General features: G+C 38.7%; 1 protein-coding gene and 1 pseudogene across 1 annotated transcript in view; one reads left to right on the top strand and one right to left on the bottom strand.

The window, feature by feature from the left end:
• Positions 1–18,864, bottom strand: part of WWC2 (WW and C2 domain containing 2) — a 228,616-nt gene that overhangs the window by 142,265 nt on the left and 67,487 nt on the right.
• On the top strand, positions 7,371–7,554 carry LOC129481502 (uncharacterized; annotated as a pseudogene).

Raw genomic sequence — 18,864 nt, 5'->3', positions numbered from 1 at the left:
ATATGGATGAACCTCCAAAACATTATGCTAAGTGAAAGAAGCCAGGCACAAAATGTCACATATTGTATGATTCCACTATATGAAATAGCTAGTTCACAAACGCATAAAAAAGGAAAGTAGGTTAATGGTTGCCAGGGGACAAGAAAAGGGGCAAATAGAAACTGCTTAGTGGGTACCTTGGAGGAGTGATGAAAATGTTCTGAAACTAAATACAGGGGTTGGTTGCACAACATTGTGAATGTACTTAATGCCACTGAATTGATAATTTTAAATGGTTAATTTACATTAGGTGAATTTCACTTCAGTAAGTTGGTTTTCAAAAGAAGTAGCAAGTATATAACAATGCCAAGACTTAAAGTGAATAAAATATTTTCACAAAAGATAGTAAAAACACGGGAAAATGTTAAACATCACTAATAATAAAAAAAAAATGCCAAATACAATAAAATAATAAGGCTAAAATTTAAGCCTATTAAAATATCAAGTTTTTGCCTTTTTTCCTTTTTTTTGAGACAGGGTCTCACTCTGACATCCAGGCTGGAGTGCAGTGGGGCGATCATGGCTCAGCTCACTACAGCCTCAACCTCCCGGGCTGAAGCCATTCTAACACCTCGGCCTCCCAAGGAGCTAGAACTACAGGTACACACCAACATGCTTGGCTAAATTTCTTTTTTTTTTTCCTTTGTAGACATGAGATCTGATGCCCAGGATGGTCTCAAACTCCTGAGCTCAAGTGATCCGCTCTCGTTGGCCTCCCAAAGTGCGGAGATTACAGGTATGAGCCACTGCTTCCGGCTGTTTTGCTTTGTCTTAGTGATGAAACTCACTCTGGTGAGGGTGTGGGGCATCAGCTACTTTCATTCATTGCTGGTGACTTTGTAACTTGATACAGTCCTTTTAAGAAACAATTTGGCAGTGTTAAAAAACCATTAAAATGTTGATTCCGGGTGGAGGAAGGGAGACTGTTAGGGAAAACAGCTAATGCATGCTGTGCGTAATACCTAGGTGATGAGGTGACAGCATGCTGTGCGTAATACCTAGGTGATGGGGTGATAGGTGCGGCAAGACATCATGGCACACATTTACCTATGTAACAAACCTGCACATTACTGCACATGTACCCCAGAACTTAAAATAAAAATATTTAAATTTTTAAAAATGTTAATTCCATTTAACCTAGAAATACTATTCTTGATTGTGTTGCATGAATCTTGTCCCACCTCCACAGGGATCAGCTGCCACCTAAGGCATGTTACTACACTCAGACTCAGTCTCTAGCCCAAACTATGAGCTTCTCAAAGGCAGGGATCCTGCCTTCTTCTCGCTCTCTAGCACAATGCCTAATGCCTACCTCATACACAGTCGACACATAATAAATGTTGACTGAATGGAAGAAGAGTAGGAAGGAAGACAGAAAGAAAACGTCAACTATATCATGAAAGGGTTGTGATTTATTCTTTCAAAAATTTTCTGTGTATACAGAAGTAATAGTATATGCATTTATTCAAATAACAATATGAAGGCTGGTATTAAGGTGTTAGTTGATACATATGTTTCCTGACAATGGAACAAGATACAAGAAAATCTTTCAATACTGCATCAAAATATTTGGTCTTGTGATTTATTTTTGTTATTATTACATTCTGTATCATAATGAATATCTCAGCAGAAAACAGATTTAAGTGACAAAGACATAACGGAATTTATCTCAAGTATTTCAATAATTCAGCAAGTTTTTAAAGTATTTTTATGCCACGGAAGAAAACAAAGTGGTCAAACAAACACTTTAACCTGAACCTCTTTTTCTCTCCTAAGTGCCAAGAAATGTTTGCTTGTCAGATTATTTGGTTTTGAAAAATAGTCTGAAATGTTAAGTGGCTACGCCAGCAAAGAAGTCTATGAGTGTTTGAGAGAGGTAGAGAACTTAAAAAGGATTATTGTCCAAACAAATAACAGAAATCCACCAAGGCTGCCTCATTCCCAACCTGTAGTTCAACACACAGCCAGTCAGTTTCATGGTGGATAATAATTGCTCATGGACGAAGACTAGAAGAGGCTTGAGTATTCAGTCTGGAGAATGAGCTCCAGTCAGGACAACAAAGAAATGACACATAGCACACCTTTCTGAAGGGTCACAACTTCCCTTCTGAAGAGGTTAAATGATTAAAATACACCTATATTACTTTTATCAAAACTTACGAAACTGAGAGGACTTTAAAAAATCTCTATAACCTCACTACATAGGAATAATCCCAGTTAACAATATGATGTGTTTCACTCTAGGCTATGTTTTTTAAATAAATATATACATATATAGATATAACATTATGTACAAAATATACATCATATTTTGGTATCAAACTAAAACTCTATGTATACTATAGTTTTCAATGTTGACTTAAAAATATACATTTTATAAAACAGTTAATAGATTCTCATTATGGAGAATACAGAAAATAACAGGATAAACTGTTATTAAAGTCCTTGCTTCACTTTCCTGTAGAGTGGCATATATTCCAATACTTTGGTATTTTTTCAGTCCATGTATAAACTTATGTACAGTTGACTTCTGAACAACACAGGGGTTAGAGGTGCCAACTCCTTGCACAGCTGAAAATTCTCTTATAATTTTTGACTCCCTCAAAACTTAATTACTAATTGCCTACTGTTGACCGGAAGCCTCACCAATACATAAACAGTCACGTAACGTATTTTGTACACTGTATTATATACTGTATCCTTACAATAAACTAAGCTGGAGAAAAGAAAAAGTCATTAAGAAAACCATAAAGAAAAAGAAATACATTTACAGTACTGTACTGTATTTATTGATGTTTTAAGTTTAGGTTATCTGTTTATACACCATGAATCGTCCATCTGAAATGGTGGAAACCTAAGCTGCAGACCTCAATCGACCGTAGATATCAAGCAATTCAATGTTTTCTTGTAAGGTCATTACTTTTCTCCACTTCTTGGGAGCACTTCCAGCATCACAAGTGGCACTTTGTATGGGTCCCATGGTGTACTCAAGGTTTACGGTATTGCACTAAGTACAATGAAAAATACTTGAGAAGCATGAGAGATCACTTTTTACCGTGATACGCAATTTACCAGAGAGAGGAACGGCTCACATAGAGATGATTAGCATCACAGGGCATGTTAAGCGGATGTTCCCAACACTTGAGCTCACCACCACAACAGAAGGTGGCTATGCAATATCAATCATTACAGTAGTACAGTATATACTATAATTATATGCAGTTATGATTTAATACTGCCTCTTTACATTTGTTTACATTTCTCTCAACCGCTAATGGCATCATGTACACTTTGTAATGTGTGCATAAGTTTTGATAAATTTTGAAGTCTTATAATGGTGTGTATATTTTATGGTAGTAAATAATAAAACAGTCTAGTATCTACATATATTTTATGCATTCATGCCATACCTTTTTCTTAATTTTTTTCAATGTTTGTAGACTATGTAGTTCACGTAAGTTATTTCGAATTGTGGGAAATCTCCCTGCCCCCGCCTCAGGCAGCCACTCATCTACTTCCCGTCCCTACAGATTTGCCCTTTCTGGAATTGCATATAAATAAGATCATACAATTTGTGGTTTCTTGTGTCTAGCTTCTATCATTTGGCAAAATGTTTCAAAATAATAATGTTATTATATAACATGCATTAAGAATTCATTCTTTTTATTGCTGAATAGTATTTCACTCCACAGATACCACATTTTGCTTATCCATTTACCAGTTTACAGCTATATGGATTGTTTCCACTTCTAGCTACTATGAATGATGTTGCTATAAATGTTTGCATCCCAGTCTAGCTTTTGAGAGGCAAAAAAAAAAAAAAGTAGACTTCAAGCTTGGTGAGACTGGCCAGGTTTCAGAACACGGTTGGCATGAGTTACAGGCACAGTATTCTACGAATACTAAACATCTAAGAAGAAAGAAATGTCAGCTAGTACCAACAAGATACCCTCATGAATACAAGGAAATCATGAGACAAGACGGCAAAGTGTGGAAGTATACTTCACAGCTCAGAGGCAGGACACCTGCGTTGCAGATGCCTATGACAGCAACTACTGAAAAATCTACCAAAAGAAGCCCAGGAGAGGTCAAGGAGAAGCCAGTTGGCCTGATATACAGGTAGTAAAAATATCTTTAACACGTGCAGTTCCCTCCACCTGGAACATCTTCTCTCCCTCCACTTTTCCACCACCCTGCCCCTTTTATAGTTTCACACTTAAACAGTTGTCTTCTTCTAAGATTCAACATCCTTAAAAATTAATTCAAACATCATCTTCTTGGTGAAGACATCATGTTTTCCCAAAGCTGTCACTATTTAGTGACATTGTTAAGCTCTGGAAGTATTTTCCCATTCAAATATTTCACACAGTTTACATTTTTTAGTTGACTTCTCTGTTCAGTTCACCGAGTTTCTAGCGGCTGTTTCATCTCTGCATGCCAAGCACATACATGGTACATAGTGCTCAATGTTTGTTAGAGAAAACGGTGAGTGAGTGATTTCCAGAGAGACGTTTCCTTAGAGGTCCAGATTTATCAGAGAGCATCTCCCTGATCATTCTATAGCAGGGTATCTAATGGCCATATCAAACAACTCATAAAAAACAACTCTTTAACTTCCCCCTCATGACCACTTCTCCAGTCCCATTCCTCCCCCAAATGACCTCAGTTTGGAAAATGGCACCATCATCAACCCAGATGCTCACCTCACAACCCGGGAGGTGGTCATCCTTTATGCCTCCCTCTCCATCAACATCCTGCAGGCTTACCCTCCAGAACACAGCCCCATTTACAACTATTTTTCCTCCACCACCACCTCTCTAATCCAACCTATTAGCATCTCTTGCCCCGATTAACTTCCTAACTAGTTGTTACATTTCCACTCTCATCCCTCTATAACCCATTCTCCACACAGCAGCTGATGGTCTTTTGAAAATATTTAATAAAAGATTTTAGTTAAAAAATACATGGATATACCCTCCTTGTAAAATATTAAAATACTGCAGACAATGCTAAGTCTCTTTGACCACCAGCTCTCATTCCAGTTCTCACACTCCTCTCTTTGGAAGTATCCACGACCACCGGGGCAGTATGTGTTCTTCCAGGCCTTTCTCTACATACGGCCTAGAAAATATAATATACTGTGCACATCGCTCTGAGGTTTACTTTTTTCATTCAACAATTTATGAGGCTTTTCATGTTGCTACCTCATTTTTTATAGTAAGTTTTTAAATTTTATGTCACAGGAGCATCTTTTATAATAAGCTTAGATCACAGTTTAGCCCTTCCAGTATCGTCTGGTACTGATAGCCATTTTAATTGTATCCAAAACAACACTGTATGAATATCCCTGAATGAGCCCTGAGTTAGATACTGACAAGTATTTTACTCAGACACAGATTCATAAAGTCAACCTCAGAAAGCACTGCCTGCTATGCTGCTCCTGCAGTAAGGGGACTTGGGGCCATGGTGCCTTAGCCTTACTTGTAGTTCTCGATTATGCACCCTGAAGCCTGCTGCTTCCGAAGGGAGAGCTCAGCTAGATCAGACTGAGTCCAAGCTTCCATGCAGCAAGCTCACTGGTGTAAAGGCACAGCTGCTGTCAGTGGAGAGTTATAAGAACTAACTCAGCCATAGCTTGTGGGGAAGTATCTAGTGCTTCAGTTCCATCCTCTGATTTTTACCTTTTTTTTTTTTTTTAAGAGACTCTGGGCAGCACAGCAAGACTTCAGGGACTTCAGGGTCTTGCTCTACTGCTCAGGCTGGGCTGCAGCCTCGAACTCCTGGGCTCCAGTGATCCTCCTGCCTCAGCTTCAAGAGTAAGCTAGGATTTACAGGTATGTGCCACTATGCCTGGCTAATTTTTAATTTTTTTTTTTTTTTTTTTTTGTAGAAACAAGGTCTCACTGTGTAGCCCAGGCTGGTCTCAAACTCCTAAGCTCAAGTGATCCTCCCACATTGGCATCCCAAAGAGTTGAAATTACAGGCATCAGCCACTGTCTGGCCCTGATTTTAACTTCTTTTGTAGTCTGCAGCTATTGTTACATTTAGGGACAAAATAAATGAATTTCACAATAAATTTCAAAATGTTCATAATGTGAAGTTGGTGTTATTTCAGTATATCTCAACTCTTAATCTTGCCTGGATAAATGCAAGAAGAAAGTATGTTGGTTTGGCCACATGATCATTGCATTTCTGTGGGATTTAACTGAACAAATGTCCTAACGCTATAGTGATGCTGTTAGTAGGGCCTGGTCTTTAACTAAGGGATCTCTACATAATTGACCTAAATGGAGTTACCCAGCATTGACTCTCAGTGATCTTCCAGGGTCCCAAAGTGAAGAAGAAATTCAGTTAAGCACGGGCCTTCCAGAATGTGAAGATCATGGAGGCAGCTGGCCAGATTACTAGACAATTAAACCAAGTCTAACTGCTTCCCAAAAAAGCTTTAAGAAGGTAAATGAGTCAGTCAGTCAATCTCTGTGCACCTGTAGCTTCTCAGGCCAGAGAAAAAGCACATGCTGGAAAGCATGCTTAACATTTCAAAGATGACTATTTATAGACATCCAAAAAATGTATGCCCATGTTCATAAATGTTACTCTTTTTTTTTCTAACATCATCTAAGGCATTTTAAACTTAGATTCAAGTTTCTATTATAGTCTGCTTCTACAAAATGTTCACTTTTTTATATATAATGTCTTTATTAAGAAGAGGAAACAGCCTTCTTATTCTTGAAACTTGTTAAACAACAAAGGAGCTTCTGACCAAGGGCCCTACAATTTCCTTCTTTGAGTTCTTTGTATTAAATTGTTTTATATTAATTTACAAAGGTTCTATTTTTATTGTCATAATCTGACTCTTTTGTGTTATGCATATATTTCACCAAGACCAATTTGAATTTTTTTCTAAACACATTTTTGGTGACCAAACAATTTCACAGATCATGCATGATCTTCAGCTTTGAGATTTTTACATGGTTATTTCATTTTATTCTCTAGTTGACGATGTAATACCAGCTAGAAGGAGATACTTGTTGTGGAAGTCACAGATTTACAGGTTGCTTATTACCCCAGCAGAGATGACTAATGCATGAGTCTATCTAAAGTAGTCACTATCTATCATGGCATACAGTTTATTTCTTTAATGCTATTATCATGTCTGAATTTATCTCCTTTATTGCTCTAGTCCTCCTCCCTACCTCCCCATGACTTATTTTGTCCACCACTGTAGTCCTTAGTGGCTAGAACAGTGACTGCTGCTTATTCAACATGTGTTCAATGAACCTATCTTCTGGTGACCACATCTGCACTGGTGACCCCTTCAACCATACACTAAGTCACGCTTAGCTTTTGCAAGTATTTGTTTTGCAGTATTGAAAAACTCCTCCATGAGGAGGGCACAGCACTCTGCCCAGAGCATGAGGCTGGTGTTGCTTGGCTGCAGCTGCCATTTGCCACTGATGATCATTCTTCTCTTCCCCTGTGAGAGTAAGAAGGAGAGGATGCAGTCTGAGTGGTTCAAAAAAATTAAAAAGAACAAAAATAAAAATAAAAGGGCTGGGCATGGTGGCTCACGGCTGTAATCCTAGCACTTTGGTGAGCCGAGGTGGGTGGATCACCTGTGTTCAGGAGTTCGAGACCAGCCTGGCCAAAATGGTGAAACCCCGTCTCTACTAAAAATACAAAAATTAGCTGGGAGTGGTGGCAGGCGCCTGTAATCCTAGCTACTCGGGAGGCTGAGGCAGGAGAATTGCTTGAACCTGGGAGGTGGGGGTTGCAGTGAGCCGAGATTGCGCCACTACACTCCAGCCTGAGTGACAAGAGTGATACTGCGTCTCAAAAAAATAAATAAATAAAAATACAAAATAAAAAAAACTCCTTATCCTGGCCCTGAGTACAATTAAAAGACAAACTGAAAGAATCACAGATTTTTTTAAGCTCCAGGGCTGGAATTTCAAGAACCAACAGAAAACTAAGAAATGTTCCTAAGCAGCCTAAAGAATGGTACTAACATGCCACAAATCAATCCCGTACCTACTATTTGCTTTGCTATTTAAACACACGACTGAATTTTTATAGCTTACATGGAGACTTTCTTTGGTGGTATTTCCGTGTGCTCTCTAGCCTCTATGTTCCTCTGGCATAGCACCAGATCCTCCAAGCACTAAAAATTAGACATATGGAATGTGAGGAATGTTTGATAACTATACTAACTTCAGAGATCAGCCCTTAGTCATAAACAAAAATGCATGCCCTTTGAGCTTAGACTCAAATTCAATTTGAAGCAAACGTAAGTCATGAGGCTGAATGCTGGCAAAGTATGCAAGGTGAAGTGGGGTGGGCTGGGAAAACTCTAAATATAGTTCCTCATCACAGTGAAGACAAATACTGCTTCTTTGTTTTGACTGAATGTGCAAAGCACTGCGTGGCTAAGTTTTAGATTAGTAGGACCTGGGTTAGAAAAACAAACCATTAAAAAATAAAACGTGCTCTGTTTCCCAGTGCTTTCACGAACATCTCCTTATCAGGGCCTCATCTTTATTTATCTTTTTCTATAGGTGCTAGTTCTGTTCAAGATTAATTAAAAGCAAAAAATCAAGTACAAAAAACAATGCTTTGAGGAACTGTTCTAGTCCAGAAGAGAAATAACAACCAGTTGCAGCATGTTTACCATGATGGGATTGCAATTTTTAAGGGAAAAAAAGTTATAAAAGAATTTTTGAGGTCAGGCACAGTGGCTCACACCTGTAATCCCAGCACTTTGGGAGGCTGATGTGGGCAGATCATTTGAGCTCAGGAATTTGGGGCCAGCCTGGACAACATGACAAAACCCCATCTCTACAAAAAATACAAAAAATTAACTGGGTATGGTGGCATGTGCCTGTGGTCCCAGCTACTTGGGAGGCTGAGATGGGAGGATCACCTGAACCCAGGAGATCAAGACTACAGTGAGCCAAGACCACACCACTGCACTCCAGCCTGGGCAACAGAGACACTGTCTCAAAAACAAGAACAAAAAAAGAAATAAATAAAAAAGAAATTTTGAAACTACATAATTTATGCTAGATGTCAGATGATGTTAGCTATGCTAGATGTTAAATGATGTTATGGAACTATTTTTTTTAATTTTCCATAGGTATGATAATCATAGTCCTGTAAGAGAATATTTTTGTTCCTGGGAAATGTATGCTGAACTATTTAGGAGAGAAGGGTCATAATAGCTGTCTGTACCTTACCTTCAAATGTTACAGCAAGAGAGAAAATATAGACACAAATATATTTACCTCACATATACCATATATACTGGGAAATGTATGCTGAACTATTTAGGAGTGAAGGGTCATAATATCTGTACCTTACCTTCAAATGTTACAGCAAGAGAGAAAATATAGACATAGATATATTTATCTTACATATACCATATATACTTGTGGAATATTACAGAGAGAGAGCACAAGAGAGACAGAGAGAGAGGAGAAGAAGGAGGAGGAAGAGGAGGAGGAAGACATGATAAAATTAGCAGAAAGTTAATTGTCAGATCTAAGAGCGGGATATACATAATGGTGTCCATTCTACTGTTTCCATTTTTTCTTATGTTTGAAAATTTTCAAAATAAAAAGTTGGGAGGATAAAATTCATTATTAAAGAACTTCCAGGCCAGGCACAGTGGCTCATGCCTGTAATCCCAGCGCATTGGGAGGCCGAGGCGGGTGGATCACGAGGTCACGAGATCTAGACCAGCCCGACCAACGTGGTGAAACCCCATCTCTACTAAAAATAGAAAAATTAGCTGGGCGTGGTGGCACGCGCCTGTAATCCCAGCTACTCGGGAGGCTGAGGCAGGAGAATTGCTTGAACCTGGAAAGCAGAGGTTGCAGTGAGCCGAGATCACGCCACTGCACTCCAGCCTGGTGACGGAGTGAGACTTCATCTCAAAAAAAAAAAAAAAGAACTTCCAGTAAATACTACACAGATTTCATATATGTGCTTACCTATATTCCCTCTAGAAAATAGCAGAAAAGGGATTTTTAAAAAGGCATAAACACAAAAGGACAATGGGAAGGTCAGCAGATAAGAACAACAAAATTTGGGACGGTGGAAAGCAAACTGCAGCGTGGTAAGTGATTCAGCAGACGTGAAAAACAGAAAGCCTAGGTTAGTAACAGAGAAAGCCCAGAAGCAGATCCATTCATACTGCAAAAGCCTGAAACAGCTCAGGAATTCCAGCACTAAAGACTTCAGACAGAGGGTGTGACCACGGAGGACTCGCCAGAAGTCTGTTAAGAAGCAGTCAGACCCCCTGCCTGCCTTTGCCCAACCTGGGCAGAAACAGAAGGTTTATTCTCTAGAAAGACTTAATCAGATGGGCTGTGGACTTCCAGGTGGCTGGGACTGCTGAAAGGAGTACCTTATTAAAAACAGGGAACATTATAGAGTGTGCACACATCAACAGCAAGCATCCCAAGCCCCACTTCCATTACTCAGTTTGCAGAACCCAGGAGCTGGGCTTACATTTGTCAGGCCGGAGAATTGGAGGGTTTTTCCTGGGAAAACTAACCAGACCAAGAGAAAAGATCTACTGACTTTAACATCTGGGAGTGCCTTAACAGAAACGCTAAGCCAGATCACTGCCATATGACTACCCCACCCACTAGTAGAGAGCTTCCAAACAGCTTTTTGTGCCTCATTCTTAAATATGACTGAGAGCTGTCTCAGTAGGACAGGCTAGATAATGCTGCAATAAAAAACAATACCAAAGTCTCAGTGGTTAAAAACAACAAACATTTACTTCCCATTCAAGCCAAGTCCAAAGTGGCTCTGGATGAATCCCCCGGCAGCTGCCCCCCACCCAGTGTGGAGCATTCCACACTGCATCTTGGGTGCTTGTGGCATCTCCAATCTCAACACAAGCATCGATCATCCAGGTAGGGGAGACGTGCACATCACTTCTGTTTGCAATCCACTGGTCAAAACAAGTCACATGGAGGCAGGGAAGTTAACCCTGTCTCCTGTGTCTGGAAGGAGTGAAGAGCCAGAATGGTTGGTATTACTTATCTCAAATGCAAAAGCTAAGAATACTAGTCCCCTAAAATGAAAGCAGAAACTAAAACAACACTGAAAAAATAAAACTGAAGAATTCATTTCTTCAGAGACATTGAAGAAAACTTCAATTAGCATCTTCAAAGAGATAGAACAGGTTACCATCAAAAGAAAAATATGTGGCCAGGCATAGTGGCTCACACGTGCAATCCCAACACTTTGGGAGGCCAAGGCAGGAAGATCGCTTAAGCCTGAGAGTTTGAGACCTGCCTGGGCAACATAACAAGACCCCACCTCTACAAAAACAAAGAAATTAAAAAATTAGCCAGGCATGGCAGCACATGCTTGTGGTCCCAGCTACTCAGGAGGATGAGGTGGGAGGATCACTTGAGCCTAGGAGGTCAAGGCTGCAGTGAGCTGTGATTACACCACTGCACTCCAGCCTGGGTGACAGAGCACCCTGTGGGGTGAGGAGGGGAGGGGAGGAGAGGGGAGAGAGGGGGAGGGGAGGTAAATAAATACATACATAAATATTTGGAGAAAAGAATTTAAAAATTCCTGGAAATGAACAATATGATGGCAGAAACCATCTATTGACAAATTAAAAGATCAAGTTTAAAAAATTTCCCAAAGAGTAAGACAGAAGGGAAAAGATAAGGAAAGTGAACAACCAATCTAGGAGGTCTAATATCTGACTTGCATGAGTTCCAGAGAGAGAGAACAAAGTAAATACAAAGAGAAAAATATTATCAAAGTACTAATGCAAGAAAATTTCCCTAAACTGAATCGGAATGACACTGGTTTCTTGATTATATATGACCCACCTAGCACAATGGTTACAAAAGGCCTACATCAACACTCAACATTGTGAAATTTTAGAACATGAGGACAAAAACAAACCCAAAAACTTCAGAGAGGAATCAGGTCACAAAGAGGAAACAAACAAATAACAACAACAACAACAACAAAACAAGAAACATAAAAGCATGAGACTTCTCAAACACAACATTGGAAGCTACAAGTCAGTAAAGCAGTACCATCGAATTTTTACTCCAAATTACTTCCAACCTGGAATTATGTCCCTAGCTAAAATATTAATCACATACGACAGCAGAATAATGGCATTTGTGGAGATGCAAAGCCTCAACAAATCTATGCTCCCTTTCCAACACTACTCCACCAAAACAGAGAATAAACCAAGAAAACTGGAAGACATGATATCCAGAATATGAGCACCCAACATAGGAAATGACAAATGAAACCTGCAAGATGACAGTAAATGGAGGCCATAGGACGACAGTGTGCAGCAGTTACAATGATTAACCAGGACAAACTTGGGATTAAGAACAGAAGGTGCAGGAGGTTCCAAACCAACAGAATACACAGTGTGCTGGAATGTACTGAAAGGAGATTTATAATTCTGGCCACAAATTGGTAATAGGAATATAGAGAAGTAAGCCAATGGAAAAAAGAGATGATTATTAACTACAGAGAAAACAAAAGGAAATGCAATCATAGTACACCAGATAGGTCATCCATGAATAATATTTACATAGTCATAAAAATGTAAACATAGACTACTGAGTTCTTTACAAGGTGACAGAAAACACCAAGAGGATGAGGGAAGGGAGGCACATGTGCATGAGGAGGGCACAGTAAGAAAGCTGAATCCTCAACCAGGGCGGGAAGTCAGTTCTCAAAATCCAAAGCTAAGAAGTCGAGATAGACAGATAAAGTTATTTAAAAACACAGCGGCAAATACCAAAAGAAACTTTTAAATATGTAAATGTGGTCAACTCTAGAGAGAGTGAATCAAGTGTGGGGGACAGTAGTGGGTCACAGGACGCCTGTCTTTGCTTTGGGAACCTAGTTGAATGTTTGTTAATCATTTACAGACATAACTTTGATTAACATAAAGTTTTAAAATCTCCCACTGTTTCCAATTTTAATTTTAAAAGTCAGAAAACTTTCCCTACCATGTTTATTTACTGATTTCAAATTTACCTCTGAAGAAATCTCATAAAACTTTAGTTACATTTGCTCAGAGATTATGTAAAGTATATTTTTCAGTACTCCAAAATACAAAATATAAAAATATTAAGATATTACCAATATACACTTTTAGTATAACTAAACTCTAGTGAATCTTAAATCAAATTTTAAAACATAAGTATTATACCTTGTTCTTCCAGCTTTCATTTGGAAATCCCAGTCAATATATTGTTAAAAGACACCAAATAATATATATGAAAAGTATTCTATACAGAGTTAAAGCACAACATAAATGTTTTCACTTTTATTTTTTAACCCTTGACCCTGATCTCAATGAGGCTAATTGGAAAGACTGAGTCTAATTGGAAAGATAAGGCACATGCAGAAATGTTTATAATCTAAGGCAGTTTGTGTTAAGAACTCTGTAAACAGTACAAAGAAGAAATGAAGGCCTTTGATTAGAAAAGCTTCCTTATGGTTGCATCTGAAATAATGGATGTCACTGTAAGCTCTCATCAGTTACCTTCTCTCTTCATTTTACAAAGTGGAAAGCCAAATTGATTTGAAGAAATTACTTTTTCTAAATGTCATAATAGGAGACTGAGGCAGGAGGATCACTTAAAGCCAAGAGTACAAGACCAGCCTAGGAAATATAGCAAGACTCTGTCTCTATTTAAAAAAAAAAAAAAAAATTAATTAGCTGGTGTAGTCCCAGCTACTCAGGAGGCTGAAGCAGAAGGATCACTTGAGGAGTTCAAGATTATAGTAAGCTATGATCATGCTACTGCACTCCGGTCTGGCTGGCAGAGCGAGACCCTGTCACTTAAAAAAAAACATAAATAAATAAATCACAACATGATGACTATTTATTTCTCTTCCTTGTTATTTCTCCCGTGCTCTCAATAAATAGTATGAAAATCAATAGAAATGCAATATCATGTCACAAAAGTACATCTCAGCATCCCAGGCTCCCCAGGTTTCACCTTCAGGACTTTTACCTCTCTCTGTGCCAACCCTTTGCAATACATGTTCCCAAGCCCGCTCTCCTCAAAAGTGCTTTTCTCTTTACCCCACCCACCGTCCACGTACCCCACAGGCATCCTAATGACTAACTCCAGGACTTGAGAGCTGGAAAGTTTGTCCAAGGAAGCCCCTGAAACTGTTGTCAGGTGTCTGAAGAGCATGTTCGTGCAAGGCTATGCAATGTTTTAGTTTATACACTTCGAGCCTCACTCAGTGAGGCTGAACTGGTTAGCTGGTCCCCCACTGTGACTCTAGGCGTCTGCCTCCTGAATCTGTTTTAAGACAGATAATGGATCAAGCATGACCCGCTATTTTCTACAGTGGAAATCGTTCTCTGGCCAAGGGCACAATAACTGTTAATCTAATGCTTGGGTCTTTTTAAGTTAATAAGCATCTGGAATACTAATCCTCTCAGCATTATTTCTGCTATAGCTTTCTGTTCACTTTTTCCAACAAACCAACTATCCTTCAAATAACTTGAAAACCTACTTTCCAAATAAAAGCATCCTTTGAATTATACTGTTCTTTTGAAGCTCAAATTAGTATCCACGAGAAAATATTGATTTACAGCAGCTTCTCTACTTAGGTAAAAGTCTACCTGATTGCTTATATTAAAGCAAGCTAGAAATCGAGTTTTCAAAAGTGTTCCTGCAATGAAAACATAATTTTACATGAATATTTACTTGAAAATATAATTATTAGAAATTTAGTAATTCACTGGTTTGAGAGGAACTTGCAGCACTTTATTTAATGCTTCTTTATGCACAGTCTTAAATGTCCAAAATTACTTGCTTTAACATAAATACTATATTATATAAACAAATTAGGCTTATATGCATAAAGATATTCACCCTATTATATAGGTATCCCATGGTCATTCCAAAATCGTATTTTTTAAGGGGTCTCTCTGATGGCCACCCAAAAACATAATGATTAAGAAAAACATGGCCAGATGCAGTGGCTCACACACGTAATCCCAGCACTTTAGGAGGCTGTGGCAGGAGAATCACTTGAGGCCAGGAGTTCAAGAATAGTCTGGCAACATGGTGAGACTCCACCTCTATGAAAAAAAAAAAAATTATTTTAAAAGCTTTGAGTCCGTGTTACAGCTCTTTTAGAATTCATCTAGCAGGTTTTCCAGTCTTCGATAAATGTGTAAAAAACACATGAAGCATACTTGTCAGTCCTTCCTCAACTCTTAACAGCTTTATAGCAACACGTAAAATTTCAAGGAGCATCAATAATGATTAAGTAAAATTAAAAGTTTCATGTGCCAATGATTTGTAAGTTTATACCTAACTGATCAATTCTGTTGATTTTACAACTTCTGAATGTTTTTTAAATATGCACATATAAATTTTAGAGGCTGGGCGTGGTGGTTGACGCCTGTAATCCCAGCACTTTGGAAGGCCAAGGCAGGCAGATTATCTGAGGTCAGGAGTTCAAGACCAGCCTGACTAACATGGAGAAACCCCATCTCTACTAAAAACAGAAAATTAGCCAGGCGTGGTGGTGCACACCTGTAATACCAGCTACTCGGGAGGCTGAGCCAGAAGAACCACTTGAACCTGGGAGGCGGAGGTTGTGGCGAGCCGAGATCGTGCCATTGCACTCCGGCCTGGGCAACAAGAGCGAAACTCTGTCTCAAAAAAAAAAAAAAATTATAATACTATATGCCATAAAATGACATTTCATATTTAAAGAGTTTTTTAAAACTCTTCTATTCACATGCCATAATCTGAAACCCTATTTCACTGAATGAGAATGGTATCTGTTGTCCTCATTTTTTCATTTTTATCCTTAACAATTTCTAGCACAGCCAGTGCATACAATGGCAATGACACCCAGGGATGGAATGATTAGTTCCATCACAACTAAGTCAAGACACAGACACTGATGTGACACCAACAAAAGTAAATAATGGAGTCTCCAAAATAAAGCTCCATAGTAAAGTTAAATACCCACTGCACAAGAAACCACAGCATCTAGGTTCTAATCCCATCTCTATGAATAGCTTGCTGGGAGAGTTTTGACATTTAACAATCTGTCTGATTGCCAATTTTCTTCTTCTATAAAATGATAATGTTTGACTCAAAGATCCAAAGTCAATTCATGCTCTAAAACTTAATGATTTTTTTAGGTTTTGTGACATTTCACTGTACACTGTAGTAATTTATATCTTATTTTCCCACTAATTTAGAAAAATATCTAAATGATCCTTAATTGGCAATGGGTCCTAAGAATTTTGTGTTAAATCCCTGTTACCTAAAAGAGCCCTTTTTTTATATCTCGCAGTAGATACAAGGATCTTTCTAAATCTTTAAAAAAAAAAAAAAAAAGAAAGAAAAGAAAAGAAAAAAAGTCAGCCGGGCGTGGTGGCTCATGCCTGTAATCCCAGCACTTTGAGAGGCGAAGGTAGATGGATCACGAGGTCAGGAGATAGAGACCATCCTGGCCAACATGGAGAAACCCTGTCTCTACTAAAAATACAAAAAAATTGGCTGGGCACGGTGGCACGCGCATGTAGTCCCAGCTACTCGGGAGGCTGAGGCAGGAGAATCACTTGAACCCAGGAGGCAGAGGTTGCACTGAGCCAAGATCGCATCACTGCACTCCAGCCTGGTGACAAAGCGAGACATCACCTCAAAAAAAAAAAAAAAAAAAATCACAAGCTTCCATGGCCAACTACATAAAATCAAGGTATCTAGTCTGGCATTCAGGATACTCAAAATTTGACCTCAACTCACCTCCCAACCTTCATTTCCAGTGATTCCCTTTCCCATTCCCAAAGCTACAGTCAAACTAAACATGTTTTTTCTAAGTGCACCAAAGTGTTCCATCACCCATGTTTTCTGTTTATGCCATTTATCTTTACCTAGACTGTTCTCTATCTCCACTAAGCCAAGTCTTACCTGATTCTCAAAGCTAGGGGGACCATCCATATAATTTATCACACAAACTGGAACAATTTTGACCAGAAAGATGTTAATTGGAGGGGACATCAGGACATCCAGAGTAAACTGGGGCTGACCCAAGCAGACTGAGAGATATGATAGCTCTACACAAAGCCCAGCTCAAATGCACATCTATCAGAAATAACCTCTCTCTCCCTTAAATCTCTGCCACACTTTTCAGTTGTATCTCTTCTCACTTATCATTTCTGCATGTATTCGAGCTATGTGTATAAAAGGCTTTATTCTCCCTAACTAACCTGAGTCATCATTATCCCCACAATGTCTAGCATACAGTAGGTTCTCAATAAATGTCTAATGGGATGAATTATTTCCTAGGTATGTCTAACTCCAGTATATAAAATTAGGTTTTCTCGAATCAGTGCATGCCTTTTAAAAATCAACACCAGAGTTCACACAGAGAAGAACCACACTCCGTGGCCATATGAAAGTTCTGTGTTCCTCAGAGATGTCCCATGTTCACAAACCATGGTGGTTTGTCCTGATGTGAAACTTCCATGGTGCAAATGACAAATTCATATATGATGTCATACAGGCTGGGACAGAAACCATATTGCCCAGCCACTTGGTGCCTTGGTAACAACTACATGTCTAAGCTCTGGTGCAAGATCTACAGAACTCTGTGCTTCCAATTTGTGAGGAGATAGTTCAAGAAGAGCATTGTTTCAACTTAGGAGAGCTTTAGCTCTCAGGACACAGAGCTGAAAGATTACCTTTTTATCCAATAAGGTTTTGACTACCCTGGATCCCAAAGTATTTGATCTTACCTTTCTTATGATATTGACTACCTTCTAGTTATATATTCTAGACACCTGAGGGTCCAGGGCTGTAATCACTGATCTTTGTATACTTCAGAGTACACAGAATAACACACATCATACATACTCAACAAATATTGGTTGAATTAATTTTAAAAACAAATGAGTAAATGACTTGAGATTGTTCACCAACTGAAACAAGACTTCTTATGGCCCTGCTGAAGCATGTTTCAAATACACACGAACTCAGGCCTGCTTCACTCATGTATTCCAACTCCTTTATAGGCAAAAAAAAAAATCCTGTGAGATAGATATAATGAGGCCCCACCTTACAAAACACTATGGCTCACAAAAGTGAAGAGCACTGTCCAGAATGAGCAGCCAAGGGACAGCCAGTTCTGAAATTGAGACATTCTGCCAACACAGGAGCACTGCAATAAACTTGACAGACATGGCATTTATATAAAGAAAATATTTACAAGTTTGATGGCTATTCTCATCCCCGAATGCCACAGGCTACAGTGGACAAATACCCCAAATGTCTTACCCAATTCTATCAATTTCCCTGAAATCAAGGAAGGAGAAAAAAAAAAAAGCTTTCATTATCTGCATCTTTCAGCCACTAGTACAGATAAACGTGGCTATATCTGGGGGAGGGAGTAACATAAATGAGAGAAAAAAAGAGTGTAGGACAAAATTAGAAGTAGAAAGCTTTAATTTGTATGTTCTCATTACTAACACAAGATCTCAATTTATTAAATTACATGTAGATACTAACAGTATGATATCAGTGTGGCACTCTTCATCACAAGCACACATTAAAACACTGCTAGATAAATGTATCGAGTTATTCTGAGGACTCCATAAATGAGACACTTTGTCATCTGGAACGTCTACCTGAAGACAGACTCTTTTACTATGACAGAAAGTCTTACGAATTAAACAAAAGCATTTTTTAAAAATCAAACACACTTATTTTTTGTCCAAGTGTATTTCATCACACCACATTCAAATTCCACAATGTAAGATTTGGATGAAAAAGA

This window comes from Symphalangus syndactylus, chromosome 4, assembly GCF_028878055.3.
Source record: "Symphalangus syndactylus isolate Jambi chromosome 4, NHGRI_mSymSyn1-v2.1_pri, whole genome shotgun sequence".
NCBI lineage: Eukaryota > Metazoa > Chordata > Mammalia > Primates > Hylobatidae > Symphalangus > Symphalangus syndactylus.
The sequence above is the reverse complement of the archived record's forward strand: the minus strand, read 5'-3'. Positions and strand labels throughout refer to the sequence as shown.